This window comes from Acanthisitta chloris, unplaced genomic scaffold (assembly GCF_000695815.1).
Source record: "Acanthisitta chloris isolate BGI_N310 unplaced genomic scaffold, ASM69581v1 scaffold829, whole genome shotgun sequence".
NCBI lineage: Eukaryota > Metazoa > Chordata > Aves > Passeriformes > Acanthisittidae > Acanthisitta > Acanthisitta chloris.
In genome coordinates, this window is record NW_008689548.1 from 7,016 (window position 1) to 24,982 (window position 17,967).

A 17,967-nucleotide genomic window follows, 5' to 3' on the forward strand; every position below is an offset into this window, starting at 1 on the left:
TACCTCCTAATAGGATTGAGAGGCATCACTTACCTCCCAGTAGTGCTTAAGCTGACTTAACCATTCAAAGTCACTCTCATCTTTGACTTTTTTGCTTACTAGAGATGCAAGAACGTCCCTAGCCTGAACATTAAAGCACAAGTGCTCCCAGAGTCACTCAATTCTGCTTAGACAGCTTTCCTTACACCAAGGTGACAACGTCCTCAATCTGTCTATTACTCAGTTCCAGAATATCCATTCGTGCTTGCAAAAATTGTTTAAAAGTTAAAAAGTTGAATGTCTGGTCTAAGGCACCATTATTTTTCCTTATATTTCTTATTTTTTTTTACTATACTACTTTTTTTTCCCTCTGTATTAAAAAGTTCCTTCTCAGTATAATAGTTGTACAATGTCCTTCATTTACTGGTAGCTCAATAGGTTTAGGGATGTTTTTTCCTCCTTTTACAAAAGCGTATGGATTGAGTGCACCCTCAGCAAGTTAACTGATGACACCAAGCTGTGTGGGGCAGTCACAGCTGGAGGGAAGGGATGTGCCATCCAGAGGGACCTTGACAGGCTTGAGAGGTGGAACAATGCAAACCTCATAAAGTTCAACAAAATGAAGTGCAGGATCCTACATCTGGGCCATGGCAATCCCAGGCACATCCACAGGTTGGGTTGGGAAGTAACTGAGACCAGCAATGAGGAAAAAGACTTGGGAGTGGCAGTGGATGAGAAACTGACTATGACCTAGTGTGAGCTCAGCCCAGAAAGCCAATGGAATCCTGGGCTGCATCAAAAGCAGCGTGGGCAGCAGGTTAATAGAGGTGATTCTTCCCCTCTACTCTGTTCTCGTGAGACCTCACCTGGAATACTGTGTGCAATTCTGGTGTCCTCAACATAAGAAGGACATGGAACTGTTGGAACAAGTCCAGAGGAGGCCATGAAATTGCTAAGAGGGCTGGAGCATCTCCCCTATGAAGACAGGCTGAGAAAGTTGGGGCTGTTCAGCCTGGAGAAGAGAAGGTTGTGTGGAGACCTCAGAGCAGCCTTTCAGTATCTGAAGGGCCTACTGGAGAAGGACTCTTCGTTAGGAACTTCAGTGATAGGACAAGGGGTAATAGGTTCAAACTGAAGGAGGGGAAGTTTAGGCTAGATATTAGGTAAAGGTTTTCTGCTGCAAGGGTGGCAAGACACTGGCACAGGTTGCCCAGGGAGGGGGTGGCTGGCCCAACCCCCGCTGGGTGAGGCCTTGAGCAACCTGGTCTAGTGGGGAGGTGTTCCTGCCCTTAGGGGGGTAGGACTAGATAATCTGTAATATCCATTCCAACCCCTAAATTTCTGTGATGCTATGCTAAGTGTTTTAAATATCTACTTATTGTAATACCATGTATTTTCTCTGGTTAAGGGTTAAAAACAGCTTGAAAAACACACTTGAGAAACAGCTTTGTGTCCCACAAGAGTTAGGAATAATAACACACCTATAATTAAAAGAAGTTAACAAGAAAATGCATTTTTCTACGATTTTTCAGTTTATTGACTTTTGGCTATAGTCTGTTAGTTTAAGAATTTCTTTTACACAGTAATCGATTCTTCCTTTCATGCTAATAAGCTGCTGGCAAGCAGGAAAGGCCCAATTAAGGAAAGCACTTGTATCATGATGGTCCTTAGATGTGATGAAGTGCCTTACTGAACTGAAATTACCAAGTGTGAATTAACCTTAGTAATACATTCACACCTAAGCACTGTCTACAGAGAAATGGTTTCCATTTGTATGAAGACAAACTTATCCAGGCCTGCTTAAATTGTTCTCCCTGCTGTTCCTCTCCAAACAGGCTGGCACTGCTAACACTCAGGAGATTATTGTGCTTTTGAGATCTGTCACCTCAGCTAGTTATCTTTCAAACATTAGATTTGGATAATCATCTGCTTAGGGTGGCTTTTTTATTGAGGAGAATAAAGCAGTAAACACAGAGTTCAAAAACAGTGAAATGAAACCTGCACCTTTGATTTATGCACAACAGTTATTTGCTGGGAACAATGAACTCAAATATGATTGCAAGACTCTGTGTGTGTGTGAGTGAGATGTATGTGTGAACACACACTTAATATTAACAACTGGTGAAACGATCCTGGCATCCTGTCCCAGCAAACACTGAAGTACTCTTTTTCTTGCCCATACTACTAAAGAATATCTAATTAAAAAAAAATCTAAACGATTTACTTAAAAGGTTGAAATTAAATTAACAATTGAAATTAAATAAAATTAATGATTAATAAAAGTTAATCCTCAACAATAATTTTTGTGTACTATCCCCTGCAAGATGCCTACCACTGTCTTTACTGAACATCAGTTCAAAGATGTGAAATATCATTTATACTCTCTGTAACATATAAACTAATAAAGATAAATGAAATTTGTTTCTTTCACTGCTAATCCACCTACAGGACATAAAATGCCATTATTTATACCTTCCCAGCAAACTATGGCAAACATTATGGAGTTTGAGTAAAGCAATCAGGTACAACCTTAACACAATAACTTGTAATGAGTAAAAAAAAGGCACCAAAAAACACCCTTAAGAAGTTCTTCCCCGCAAGACCTCTTGTCCTGTTCATGGCACTGTGTGAATACTTCTCTGAGACTGAGCTAGCATTTTATTTTTCATTTTTGTGCTAAATTTTGCATGGCCTTGCACTGCATTCACTGCACACTATCAAGTCTGCATACTGGGACTCAACCCCTGTCCCTCTGCTTATAGCAAAGGTTATATTGCTTAACTAGATCACTTCAGGAGGAATCTTCATAGAGTTAACTCCATTCAGTATAAGAAAGACTTATATTGGGTTATATTTTTTTTCAGTTTAATCCTGAATGAGGTTGGGGAGTAGAAATCACAGAGAGAATTAAAACACAGCAAAAACCATCTGAATTCTTTAATTAGGACTGCCCCTAAAAAGATATAACAGTATCCAGGTTACATCTGATACTCAGTCTTCTACTAGGAACAGTCAGTTAGGAACATATATCCAGGATTAAAATAAAAGACACAGGTATACCCAGAGAGGTTTGTAGGGAGAATTTCAGACTTGTCAGTCTACTGAGGGGTCAAAAGAACTGCTAACAGGAGCAACAGTGATGGGCATCAGAAAACAAATCATACCCAGACTATTTCCACTAAGAGCAATTTTGTTAGCCCATTACAAGGACAGAATGACACACTCAGAAAAATCCCCGAGAGGGTGTGCAGAGCATCACAGTCTCACAGAGCACAGCAGGGTTACTCATGGTGCAAGGAGACAAGGAGAGACTGGCCAGGCTGCTGGGCAAGGCCCAGAGGTGCAAAAGGTGTCTCTAAGAAACAAACTCCTCCCAGGATGCCAGTGCAGATCTGCCCCAGTAATCTGACAGCTTCCCAGCTTCAGTTTGGGGAATTTAATAACAAATTCCAAGTTCAGGTTCAGTCCAAAAACTCCTAACATTTTGAAATCATTTCACAGAATCTGTTAGGTTGGACGGGACCACAGTGGGTCATTGCTCCCACCTCCCTGCTCAAGCAGTGCCATCCTAGAGCACATGGCACAGGATTGTGTCCAGATGGTTCTGGAATATCTCCAGTGAGGAGATTTGCAATATGCCTTCAGTTTTAGGTTAATCCTTTGCTCATGCTACACACAGACTTCCAATGTACTGAAAAACCCAGAGCTGTGTGCTTATCTAATTGATCTTCATGGGGGTGCACCCCCTAACACAATAATCACAGTGTTCCTTTGCACATGAAATACATTTACTTCTGTCTCTTGCATCATACCAAACCACAGCAAACTCCATGTACTTTTCATCTATAAATAGACAATTAAGCTGTCAGCATACATAGTTCATAATTGGCTTTATAAAGCAGTGTTTAATGCACAAACAATCGTATAACTACATGCTGTCAAGAGAAAGGGGTTTTTGTTCCCTTTCTCAGTATATTTATCATCAGCAAATAGAATAATTGCAACTGGTAAAGCAAATCAAAGCTGTATTGCCAGTTTTATAAATGGGATTCTTCCTGCTTGTTTTTTCTTTCATAGGAGAAAAAGCCAGGGGAAAACATAATTTAAGCTTCACCATAAATTTCCTATTTACAGTTGTGTATGAAGAGACAAAAGGAAAGTCACAGCATCAGTGTGACTTACCTTGTCAGTGACACTGCCAGTGCCAACCAGGGGGGAAAATGAATCAGGAAAGTTGTATAAATCAAGTGTATAAAAATAGTTTGAGTACCCTGTTAAAAGACCAACAATAACTCTAGTTCTAAAGAGAATTTTTAGCATAGCACATGTTGCAGCCTGAGACCTTTTTTCCTTGCCTTCTTGTTTGTTTGCTTGGTTTGCTGCTTTCATCCCCAAAAATATAGAAAAGCTTCAGAACCCAAGTTTGTTTTAAAAGTTATGGGAAGTGGAAATTAAACCACTAATTCATTCAACCCTCATTAATATGCATCACTTAAATTAAAAATGAAGGAAGAATGTATGCTTAGTGAGGTAAAGCTAGGCAAATAAAGCAATTTTATAACACAATGGCATAGAAATTAAAAAAGTAAATACAAACAGACTCAAGTTAGCTTTATGCTTTAAGAAATACTGTTCACAGAGGGTGGGAAGAGCATCCCTTTAAGCCATGAAACTCAAGCACTGCATTTGTGGAAAGACAGTGCCATCTTCTGGAAAATAACTACTTGTTTAGCCAAAAAAAATTTGAGATTGTTAAACTTCTGTTTAACTCAGAAAAAAATCTGAATCTCTTACCCTTTTTTATTTTTACCAAGTTCCTTCTCTAAAATGAATACTATTGATTTCAGAGTTTTATGGGATAAATTCCCAATCTTCTACAACAGAAGAAAAAAAAAAAAACAAAGAGGAGGGAAGGATAAGGCAGGAGAATAACAGAGAGAGGGAGGAATGGAGAGAGTAAAAGAAGGAGAAAAAATGAAAATAAACTTTAAAAAAAAAAAAAAGATAATTATTTCTAAGTGACCAGGCTGAATTTACAGAAAATGAAACAAATGCTATTCTTGTATACTCTACACTTTGTGTATTCCTGAATTAAGGACATAACTGCAATTTCAAAAGAGCTGAGACCAAAAGTTTCTGACTGAGTGAAGATTTCTGCATTTGCCCTAATTACATAATGGATCTCTGAAAATTCTGCAAAAGCATAAGATGGGTGAAAACAAAGCTATTTTTTCCTTCATATGGCAATTTTATGTCCCTGCCCTGGAAAACAGTGACCTCAGAAATCTTGTTAAGTCTGTTGAATAGTTAGCCTAGTTACAAATATATTAAAAATGCAACATCCTACTAGGAATGCCCTTGACAGTAGTGAACTTCTGCAGAATTAATGGAGTGTTCTCAAATCTTTATTAGAATTACATAAGAGGATTACCAGAATCACTGGGTAACTGGTTATTCCCTGAGGAACAGAATCTGCAGAACATGCAAGAGAACAGGTTGGGAGAAGTTTGGTGAAGTGGAACTTAAGGTAGAATTTAACTGTAGCCAGCAGCTACAGGAAAGGCAATTGGAAAAAAAAACAGAACTTCTGAGCAGTGACACTTCAAATTCCAAATGTGGATGGAGAATATTTTGTTTGATAGATTAAGGAGTTCAGTATTACAGCAAACCACTATGGGTACACAATATTATAATGCAATAGTTATTCAGTTATTTTGATAGCAAAACATTCAAGGTCCTTTAGTCTATCACTTTTTCTAAGTGTTCTCATTTTTTTGCATCATTTAAAAACTATTTACCAACACCATTTGACATTTCTCACTATCTCACTGATATCTGACAGATGTGATATTAACAGTTCTCTAATGGCATTGGTATTCCCAATTCATTGACATAAGCAATTTGCAAATAATATACAGAAATAAAATGCTATTTATAACCCTCTAACAAGTGCCTATATTCTTCTTTCCCCTATAGAAACAGTATGTATTTACAATTCTTACACTATGGGACAATAGAGACAGAATTACTGTCAAAAGTCCATGCTGTTAAAATATATATTGTGTAAATGAACCATAGCAACAATTTTCTCAACAGGACACTCATACATGGGCTGCACTGAGTTCTGTTAAATCAAACATGTGAAAACATATTGAACTTCTGCCCCTATTCATTCATCTGCCACAGATTCTGAACAACAGACAACTTTGCTTGCACATACCATTTCCTCTACATGAAGTCCCTCTCTCATCTTTTAGGTACCAGTCCCTCATCTCTGGCGATTTTGCTTCTATCAAGAGAAAAATGCAGTTTCCAAGAGGAAAGTTGATTTCCTTACACCAAGGTGAAGTTGAGGAATTTGGACTAATCTCTGGCAGCAACCCAGAATTCTACATGCTTTGTTAGGTTATAGAGGAAGCAACCATAGTGTAATTGCCTAGATCTGAAAGACTTGTGTTATTAGAGTAATACCTTGAATTATCACAAACACTGTCAGTCACCAAAGAACTCTGAGGAAATTGCCATGGCCTGCTTACATTTCTGCAGCTTAATGGGAATGTGGAGGTACCTATATAGGTAGATAGATATAGCCAAGCTTTATATGAAAGATTTTTGGTCTTTTCACATTACGGGGGATTTAAGAAGTATTTATTGAGAAAAGAGACAAAATCAGGTTAAAATCTATGCTGAAAGATGGAAGTACAGAATTTTTAACACGCAATGCTAAGTTTTAGAATTTAATTTTCCGCTTTCGGGGAAAAAAAAAATCTTTCATCACTTTCCTGAAATTTGTCTTGTTTTCAGTTTCTTCATCACCGTTAAATTTTTAATTGTTGAAGAGCTAAAAAATACAGTGGGTTTATAATTTAGGTAGAAAATTTAGACAACATCCTCTTAGTCTACAATTTTTCCATCTATACTTCAGATACATTTTATCTGGTAAAACAAAGGTATTGTTATAATGCATCTGGCACCTTAAGTACTAGAGCATGTTAAAAATGTTTAGCAACCTCTCCAATGCATTAGTACTCCCCACATCAGTAATTAAGAGTAAAAATCAGTTTAAAGGGATTAAATAGCATGTAGCTGACAAGGGACAAAAGCTTTAGCCCTTTAAAATGAGATTAATTCGCTGCTTAAGCAGGATAAACAAAAGCATTTGAAGTCTCTATGCTTTAGATTAAGCAGAAGAGATTTCTTACTTGGTAACTTTCCTTGATGATGTTCTATTAAAACAAACCAACACCTTATTCTCTTTTCCTAATGCTTAATGGAGGAGATTTAGATTTAAATTTAGAAAAACATGACAAGTAAAGGTGTTTTATTTGGAATGACACAGTATTAGCCACTTTTACAGCATGCAACTTGTTAAGACAACTGTCTTACTAATTATTTTATTGAATAAAACTCAAAAGAATAGGCAAAGCTGTATGTTCAAAGGCTGGGACTAATGAAGACAATCTAGACAGTCTTTCCCAAGTTTCTGAGGGAAAGCACAGTGATACCAAGAAAAAGTTATTTTACTAACTGCAAGAGAATCACAGAATGGTCTGGATTGGAAGGGACCTTAAAGCTCATCTCCTTCCAACCCTCCCGCCATGGACAGAGACACCTTCCACTAGCCCAGGTTGCTCCAAGCCCCATCCAACCCGGCCTGGAACACTCCCAGGGATGGAGCAGCCACAGCTGCTCTGGGTAACCTGTGCCAGTGCCTCACCATCCTCACAGTGAGGAATTTCTGCTCTTTTAACAGCAGTTTCTATGCTTCGGAACATATTCATTGCTATGGATCTAGAGAATATTTGGCACTTTAAAGAATACCCCAAACAAGGTCTGACACATCATTTCAGCAAGGAGATGGATGAACTGTTAGAAGGGGTTTGATGCCACTATAACATTACATGAGTGAGATGCAATTTGATTATTCTCCAACACAAAATTACAGCATAACATGTATGCCTTTTAAAGGCACCGTATTCTCAGCCAGCACGTGGTTCAACTTCTAAACATTCCACTTGAAAAAATTACTGCAGTTATACCTGGTATTAAACTTCACTGTAGCAAGAGTCCACATCACTCAGGTCCAAATTCAGCCCACCTACATTGCAAGCATTTAACACTGGGCATCAGAACTCTGCTGAACAGCAAGAGGCTAAAGACATGTTACATTTCAAGTGTGAATCTAAGTGCTTCGCTGAACTGGAGCTTGAATACATCAGAGAAACAGCAGGGTTTGATTACAGAAGTGGCATTTGTAAGTGAGGAGATGGGATTCTGCAGTTCCCAAAACTGCAAACTCTACATCTGCTAAATTCTAAATGATCATTCAAAGGCTGTAAAGGCAAAATGACTTCATACAACTTGCCAATGAGTGCTTTTCAAAGTTTTCCTGTGAAGAATTAAATGCACATTCAAGTTCTCTGCATCTCAGGTTTCAACTCTTTGATTAGTTTAGGGCATTGGGAATGGATATTGAGTCTTCCACATCTAATTCAACGGCCTGAATTTAATTCAGGAGAGCCAACAGATACTCACTCTTTGACTACACTATCTGTTCAGAAGCCTGAAGAACATGCAATTTAATTCCACTGGCACATTGCCCACACTACAGAAATGACTTGTTATCTGCTTACACTACCTAGATGGGGATAGTAATAAACCCCTGCACTTATTCCCAGCCATTATATACAAACATTGCTCTCTGAAAATCAGTTCACAACCTTCGAGGTAATACCTGTTTTACTAACTAAACACCTACATTGCTGACAGGCTCAATCCAGCCATGCTGCTTGCTAGCACATTCCCTACAGCAGTGGTCTCCAAACTTTCTTCATCACATCCTTATCAGCAAGACAGTTTTAAAGCAAACCCCCCCCCAATATATGTAATTTATTTACAGATTGTACACACATAAATAATAAATAGATTATTTATAAAACATACTAAATGTATAATAAACATTCAATAATAGGGAATAAAACGTAATAAAACATATTGATAATAAACATAATAAGCAAAACTAATTAATATTATAGATATATATAATAAATCACACAATAATAGATCATTCAAATGCCAATATAAATATTTATATTTAACACTTATTATAATAAATAAGGCATACCCAGATAATAAAACATACAAAGTTAGAAATTCAAACCAGAAAAAATGAAGATGAAATGAACAATAATTTAATTAATTTTAATTAACTTTTACATGAACATTTTTGCTTTCACTAATAGTATTATTGTTATTTCTTTAGTGAGAACAATGTGATTCTATATACTTCATTAGTCTTGGTTCAATACTTTGAGATTCAGAGAGTCAAAGGTCTTCAGGTTCAGTCTATTTCAATACTTTGTTTTAATGGCTGTCACAGCTCAAGAAAACCCCCAGAGACACAGATCCAAATGGAAGAATTGCACATTAGGCTGTGCTTAATAAATCATGATCCCATTCACCAAGTTTTTGTTGAAATTCATATAGTAAATTTTCACCTTCCCTGATGTCACTCAGTTGTTCTCACAAACTAATTTGCATTTCCTTATTTTTAAAATCACAGAAAGAAAATTGTTAAAAGAGATTGCACAGAGCCTTGTCCAGATGAGATGTAAAGTTCTCTAAAGCCATTGATTGCCTCTCCGGGGAAACTTCTTCCCTGCTTAAACACCTCAGTCTGAGGAATGTCATCCCTAAGCCTGGTCAGAATTTCCCTTCCTGCAAACTGAGAGAGTTGCCCTTCCTGCTGCTGCTGCACAGCACCAGGAGGAATCTGGCACCATTTGCTCTCTAGTTCAGGCACTGGAACACTGGAACCACATCCCTCCATCACCTTCTCTTCCCCAACACACACAGTTCCCTCAGACTCCCTTCACACCCCACAAGCTCCAGCCTCCTAACCAGCCCAGTGATGATCTGATGGACTCTGGTTTGCCAACAGCTTTACAATTGACTTGGGTAAAGTCACCTTAGATGGTTCTGAACTTGGAGTATAGACACTCTCTTTGTTCTCTTCCTTGCACAATAAGACCGAAATATACAGCTCATTGTTCCTTTAGTCCAGATTCTAAAGCAGATGTCGAATGCTATCTACTACCCTCCGAAGGGAACAGATGGACAAAAAGATCTTTAGGAAAAAGTGATTTTGAATTCCTGAAAGAGTATTACCTGTTTCTCTCAGTGACAAGGTGCATAGACTTAGCTCTTAGTTAGGAACAAAAAACAGAAATGTGGCTAATGTTTACCAACAACAGGGCTGCAAAAGTGACTTATGACTACACCTTGTCTTCATATACAATGTTACATAGTTTTGTTTAGATTTTCTTTTGTTGACAAACAGAATTCAGCAACACAACTTATACTCCAGAGCTACCAGTCCTGGTAAATTCAGTGTTGACTGAAGATGGTGCCAATATTCTAAAATATTACACTGCCAAGAGAGTCCTGGACAGTGAGGACTATCTCAGATAGCTATAAGCAGCAAACTCAGACCTTGCACCTCAAGCAGAAATACACCCAAAGTAAAACTCATGAACCTTTAATTCACTGAACAAAACAACTGAATTACTTTTCTTAAAATATCTCACATATTTCATTGCAGGAAAACAAATCTGAATGAGGACATCAAAAGTAAAAGAGACTAAAAGAACAGGATTAACTTATCAACAGGAGAACAACATGATTTAAGAAGGCACACTCTTCCTTATAATTGCATTAACGAACTACAACCTAATCAGGCCACTAGAGCAATAAATACAAATTAGAACTAGTTAATGTCCAGTGATTTAGAACTATATTCATAGCTTAAAGCTTCTACTTCAGCATTTCTCCTCTTATGAGGAGAGACAGAGGGAGCTAGGCCTGTTTAGTCTAGAGAAGACTGAGAGGGGATCTCATCAATATATACAAATATCTCACAGGTGGCTGTCAAGAAGATGGTGCCAGACTCTTCAGTGGTGCCCAAAGACAGGATGAGGAGCAATGGCCATAAACTAGAACACAAAAATTCCACCTCAACATGAGGAAGAACTTGTGTGCATTGAGAGTGTCAGAGCACTGGAGCAGCTGCCCAGGGAGGCTGTGGAGTCTCCCTGTCTGGACACATTCCAAACCCACCTGGACATGTTCCTGTGCCACCTGATCTAGGTGACCCTGCCTTGGCAAGGGGTTGGACTAAATGATCTCCCTTCCAACCCTGCAATTTTGGAAATGAACTGAACCAATTAAAATCTCTTCATGCTTCATGTTTAAATAACAAAAACCCCAGACAAAGGGGGAGAGGGCTTATGCCTGTTGTAGTTTAACCCCGGCCAGCAACTAAGTACCATACAGCTACTCACTCAATCACTCCCTCATGTGGGATGGGGAGGAGAGTCAGGGAAGGGGGAAAAAACACACCCCAAAAACTCATGGGTTGAGGTAAGAACAGTTTAACAATTGAAAACACACACACACACACCCCAGTGTATAGACTGAGCATGATGTTCTGTGGTATGGAATATCCCCCTGGCCAGCTCGGGTTAGCTGTCCCAGCTCTGCTCCCTGACAGCTTCTTGGGCACCTCCTCCTGGGCAGAGCTTGGGGAACTGAAGTGTCCTTTACTTGGAGTAAGCACTACCAGCAACAACCAAAACATCTGTGTGTTATCAGCATTATTGCCACGCTGAGTACAAAACACCTCACTGTGCCAGCTACTGAGAAGAAAACAAATTCTATTCCAGCCCAAACGAAGACCATGCCATAACATTTTGTACTTTGCACTGAGCTAAAGACTTGGGAGACAAATTCATTTCTGTGGTTTCTAATGGGGGACATTACTGTCTTTGAAAACAGTACAAGAACTGCAGCCCAAACCAAAAATGTGTGTTTAAATTCGCACCGCTAAACGAATCAGAGATCGGGGAGGGCTGTGCTGCCTGTAAAACCTGGTCTGCAGACTCCAGACACGCAGCCCCACTCCGAGCTGCCCCCGACACTGCCGTGCTGCCAGCAGCTTCGCTCCAGCTGGGATTTAAGCTTCAAGAATAACCAAATAACCTTTCAGAGCGGACCGAGCCCCGCGGCGCTACAGCCACCGCAGCGTCCGCGGCTGTGCCAAGGGGCAGTTCAGCGTCGCTGCTGTTCCCCCGAGCCTGGCTCAGCACAGAGCGCTCGACACCCTGCCGAGCCCCTCAGCCCCAGGCACAGAAGGATCGCTAGAGCCGCTGCGAGCAGGGTGCGATTCGCTGCTGCTCAAGCAGGTGTCCTCCTTACCTCTGAAATTCGCTGGGGTGCATCGCTGAGTGGATGCGGGTGTGTCTTTGAGCAAAGCAGTGGGACAGGTGTCCCAAATAAACGTGCAGAAGAACTCAGCTGTGCATGCAAAAATCATTCTTAACAAGCTATAGTGCTGGGCTGGGGTGTTGAAACGACAACTGCAACCTAAGATTTTTCAGGTGTCACATCCTGCATCAGCCCATCTTGTGCACAATGACTTGGGATTTAAACAACCTGCCCCCACCCTCCCCTCTCTCTCTCCTCCCCTCCCCTCTCCCCAGTGAATTACAGAATACATGACACTATAAATAAAAATCTCCTTCAGTTTCATTAGTGGTTAATGAGTCCATTATGAATCCAATGCTTTGACCAATCTAAATAAATGATTGGCATGGTTGGTATGACTTCTAACGGTTTGCTGTGACCAGTCCTGAATTTCAATGAGACCTGAAACAGCTGTTGCTGTCACCAAAAACCTCGGGATAAGCTAATTCTCTAACACTCATTTCAGTACTAGAAAGCAGCATTACTCCTCTTGGCACACGCAGCTTGGGCTTGAATCATACAGTTTATATTCTTACAAACTAGGCATATTCATTCACTTTCCTGGAACTCATACATATATGCTAATTATTTCTGGAAAATCACATTTGATGAGGGTCTTTTTGTGGTCTCCCACAGTAGTTTAGGGAATCTCTCACTGCCCACATTTGCCCCATAGAGCTTGTCTGATTAAGGTCTTCCCTTGGAATGTGCTTGAGTGCATTGTTTGATCTAAGTTCCTTCTCTATCAGTGCTGTTCTTCATTTCTTTCCAAGGACAGTTCCCTCAAAATACACACTGGCCTAAAGATTGACACCAGATGTGTAGGACAGCACAATCACCTCCTTAAAAATACATCCTTAAAGCTCAAATTCCTGGTCATTTTCCAAAATTATTGGGTAGTTTGTGAATTTTAAATGAGAGATTTTGTTATGTTTTCACAGCAACACAAAAGGCAGCACTAAATTTTACAGAGTTAACCTGCTGGAAAGTCCCTTTAAATGAGCACTGATTCAGGCCTGTAACCAACTCGTGAACTGCACACAGAGCATTGTAAGTGTCTAGATGGCAAGTTTTAAACATAAAAGCCCCTTTGTTCAGATACCACAGGCAAAGAACCAGTAGGGAATTTCTGCTTTGTCCAGCTGCAGAGAGCTCAACATCACTTGGAATTCCCAGTGCATTTTCTAAATACAAGCCAGTACCAAGGCCTGGTTTTGATTTTGCAATTAGAAATACCCTCATACTGAACACAGCATAGGGAGATTCAAACAAGCTCTACTCTGTACTGGCTGTAACACATGACAGACCAGCTGGAAAACATGCAGAAGGAACTCCTTGGATTTTGACTACTAGAAACTACATCTACAGAAGGCAGTGGCACATCCAGTGCACATTGCCATCCACTGCTGGGCATTGCAATTCCTTTTGCTGAAATGAGGTGGTTTGGGGTTTATTATCTGGTTAGGAAACTGGAAATAGCACACCTGCTTGTACTCTCAGAGGAGTAAAGGCACAGATTGCTACTATTAAGATTAAAAAGAAAATCCTTATACCTATAGTATTTCTCATTGTCAGAACACCTTTCTTCTTACCGAGAACTAACAACTTCTGTGTTACTGTTTATCCACTATGTGGGCTACCGGATAGGACTTTTTATGTCACAATTCATGTGCCTGCTTTCAATTTAAAAATTTCCATATGCTCTCCTGCACTGGTAGATGACTTGGTGGTTTAGCTTTGCAGTTACCATCAATTTGGCAGACTTCCTACACACTGACTCATTCTGTATCTTGCTCACTTCTCCAATGCTGAGAGGGCCAAGCAGTACTTTCAAGGTTCTTGAGGCACAGGACAATTTGTTTCTGAAACAAGCATACAGTAATTGCTCCCTTGTATCTTGCCCCAGTTCACAAAATATTTTTTTCAAGCTCAACTTGTCTTACCTATCCTGGGTAGAAGACGGTCAGCTATTATCATAGAATAGTTTGGGTTAGAAGGACCCTAAAGGTCATCCAGTCCCATCCCCTGCCATGGGCAGGGACACCTTCCACTAGCTCAGGTTGCTCCAAGCCCCATCCAACCTGGCCTTGGACACTTCCAGGGATGGAGCAGCCACAGCTTCTCTGGACAACTTGTGCCAGTGCCTCAGCACCTTCACAGGGAACAATTTTTTCCTAGTATCTAATCTAAACCTGCTGTCTTTCAGTTTAGGCCATTACAATGCATTTTTTTCTAACACGTCTCCTGCTTTACAAGGCCTTTTCAAAAGACAGAAATTTGAAATTGTCTCAAATCACTATTAAACAGAATAATTTGCTTTCTTGGTATATTAAAAATAAATTCAAAATGAAAAGACAGGCAGCATTCCTGATGAGAATCTTCCATGTGCAGGAAATTCAGATAATTTCTGAACTTAATGCTGCAACACCAAACCAAGCACATGAACGGACAGTTTCTTTCAGTAGAAGAAAGCCCATTTGAGCATTTCAAACAATGAGAAAGCTTTGCCAATGAAACATGCCATTGGAGGAAACATTCAGGCCACAAGGGGTTACCACCTCTTTTGAGTGCAATTCCCTTTCTAAAGGAAACTTGTTTAGGGGCTTTTTTTTTTTTTAAAATTATTACTCTTTTATTTCAGCCACCTACTTGAAAATAACACTAATGTACCATTAGTGCCCTAGGAGGTTAATACACATAACAAACATTTCATTTAAGTTTCCTCACATGCTCATTTGGCAAAAGTCATTAGAACTTAACATAAACGGTATCATCTCAGTAAACACTGCAAGATATAAGTAGACCATTATATATAGGAACATCAACTTCTTACGGACAAACCCCAGACACATCTAAAACAGTTCCAGGCAGTTAGCTGCTAAGTTCATGATTCATCAGTAGTAGTCAGCATGGACTCAGCAAGGGGAAGTCAGACTTGAGCAACCTGATAAACCTCTGCTGTGAAATGAGTGGCCAGGAGCTGAGGAGAGCAGCAGACATGGCCTGCCTAGACCTCAGCAAGGCCTTGGACACTGTCTCCCAGAAGATCCTCATGGGCCATCCTGTTTACCACCTCTGTGCAGAGCATAGCCCCAGCACAGCTGCTGGACAAAACTGGGAGGGGTGGTGGGTACACCAGGATCATGCTGCCATCCACAGGGAGCTCTGGAGGCTGGAGAAATGGGCTGACAGGAAGGAGCTCAACACAAAGCAGTACAAAGCTGTGGAGAAACAAAGCCATCCACTGATACATGCTGGGCTACCCAGCTGGAAAACCTCTTTGCCAGAAAGGACACAGGGTCCTGGTGGACACTGAGCTGAACACATGCCAGCAGTGAGGCACAGAGCTAACAGCACAGCTTGCATTAGGCTAAGTATCACCAGTGGCTTGACAGAGGTGATCCTCCCTTTCTACTACACACAGGAGTACTGTGTCCAGCTCTGGGCATCTCAGTGCCCAGGGTGAGACACACAGACATACCTGAGAGTCTTACTAAAGGCCAAAAAGATGATTAAGAGACTGGAGCACCACTCCCATGAGGAAAGGATGAATTGGCAGGGGCTGTTTAGCAGGTAGAAGAGAAAGCCCAGGGAGGATCTTACCAGTATGTATCAGTAGCTGCAGGGAGGGTGCAAAACTATGGAGCCAGGCTCTTGTCAGTGATGCCCAGTGACAGGAGTAGAGGGAATGGACAAAAACTGAAACACAGGAGGTTCCATTTGAACTCAAGAACCTACTTGCACTATGAGGATGACTAACAGGTTGCCCAGAGAGATGGAGTCTCCTTCCGTGGAGATCAAAAGCAATCTGGACAACATTCTGGCCAACAAGGCCTAGATGGCATGGCTTGAGCAGGGGAGTTAGACAACATGACTCCCAGATTCCCTTCCAGCCTCAACCATTCTCTGATTCTGTGAAGGAATGAAAACACAGCAGCTTTCAAAAAGGCTTTTTTTATATATAAAAAGGTCAGGAACTGCATAGAAGTACAACTTCAGTCATCTGAAAATGTTCATCACTCATCCACACTTGGAAACTCCCAGTAATATGGCAGGAGGAAAGTCAAACCAACAGTTGCCCACAATGTATGTTATGTATTTACAATTCAATTGAAGTTATGCATGCACAATAATATTTTTAAATAAATCAAATGCACTTATCAAACAACGTCTGATTCAAGGTGTATTTTAAGTTTACATACAGTACAAACAAAATATTTAAAACTTAAATTCCTTGGGTAAGACCAATTTTCATTTATTTAAAGATAAGTTAGCTCTAAAGCAATAAGAAATGTAAACATCAGGTACTATGATAAAGATCTTAAGGAATAACAACTGTGTCATAAAGTGCTGGCATATTCTTTCAGCTTTATTTTCCAGGCATTACAAAACAGGTGTAATTTCATTTCAATAACATTGTAGCAGAATTCTAAAGTGTAGCAATTTTAGAAACATTCTTTTCTACCTTTACCTTCACAGCTTTCAGACATTTTCTTTTTTATTTTAAGTGAACTTCTGTGTATGCATATAATAATTTTAGTTTACCCAGTTCAGCACTTCATGCTGGTGGAAAAAACCCCAAGAGGTTAGATAAGACTCCAACTGGGAAAAGCCAAGGACTTGGAAAAATAAGGGTGTAAAGTACCTGAACACAATGCAACAACTGCCTCCTGCACAGTAATTTTATACTTATATATACTACCAGTACCACTGAAAAGAAGTTAATAGACAGAGGAGACTCAGTGTGGTTCATTTACCCCTAGGCATCAGAGCTTTGTATGTGCTAAATATACCTGTTACTTCATTGCACATGAAATTAAGTCCTGGAAAACTTTTACTTTTTTCTGACAGACATAAGCTAAAAGAGTCTGACATGTCTTACACCTCCATCTACTTCCTGCTTGTTGACCTGAGTGTCAGCCCAAATCAAGACAACAGACCTCCATTCCCCCATGCATTGTGGTTGATACACTACATTGAAATCTATTTGTAAAAAACCTGTTGTCTCCTTATGTGAGGATGAAATACAACCTTTTACCACTCATTCTGTTCACCTCTCAATCATGTTATTCCAAAACATCAATCTGCCTATTGACAAATCCAGGCACACTTGAGAAACATTACCAGATTGGGGTATTTTATTACACAAACCAAATCAAATCCAAATCAAGGTCAATTAAATTTGAGCTCTGAGGAGTGGAAAATAAAAATATTTTGATGCAACATTTCCTTTCAAAATATCTATGAGTTTTAATACATTTCCTGCACAAAAGACTTCCAGCCTCTGTTAAGATTATTTTGTCTGTACTACTTTCAGGTTGGTAAGGCACAACTGATATTTGCTTTAAGTCAAAACTTGACATCATTTCCTCAGAACCTAGAAACAGGAAGTGGGACACACGTAACTTAAAAAAATACCATTGAACAAACCAAATTTAAAGGCACAAATCAATTATTAGGCAGTCTGCCTTTAAACACACACACTGCAGTCCATTTCTCAGAGTGGGCACGAAGATGAGGTATTATAATTGACAGAAAGATGCATTTCTGCATTAGGGAGGCAGAAAAAAAAGATTTTAATTGCAGTTTCACTGGCAAAAATGGTTATTTTCAGTTTATTCAGTTACTATTTTTAACTATAAAGACACTTTCTGGTTTGGGCCTTCTTCAGTGAGAGTATTTTTGTGG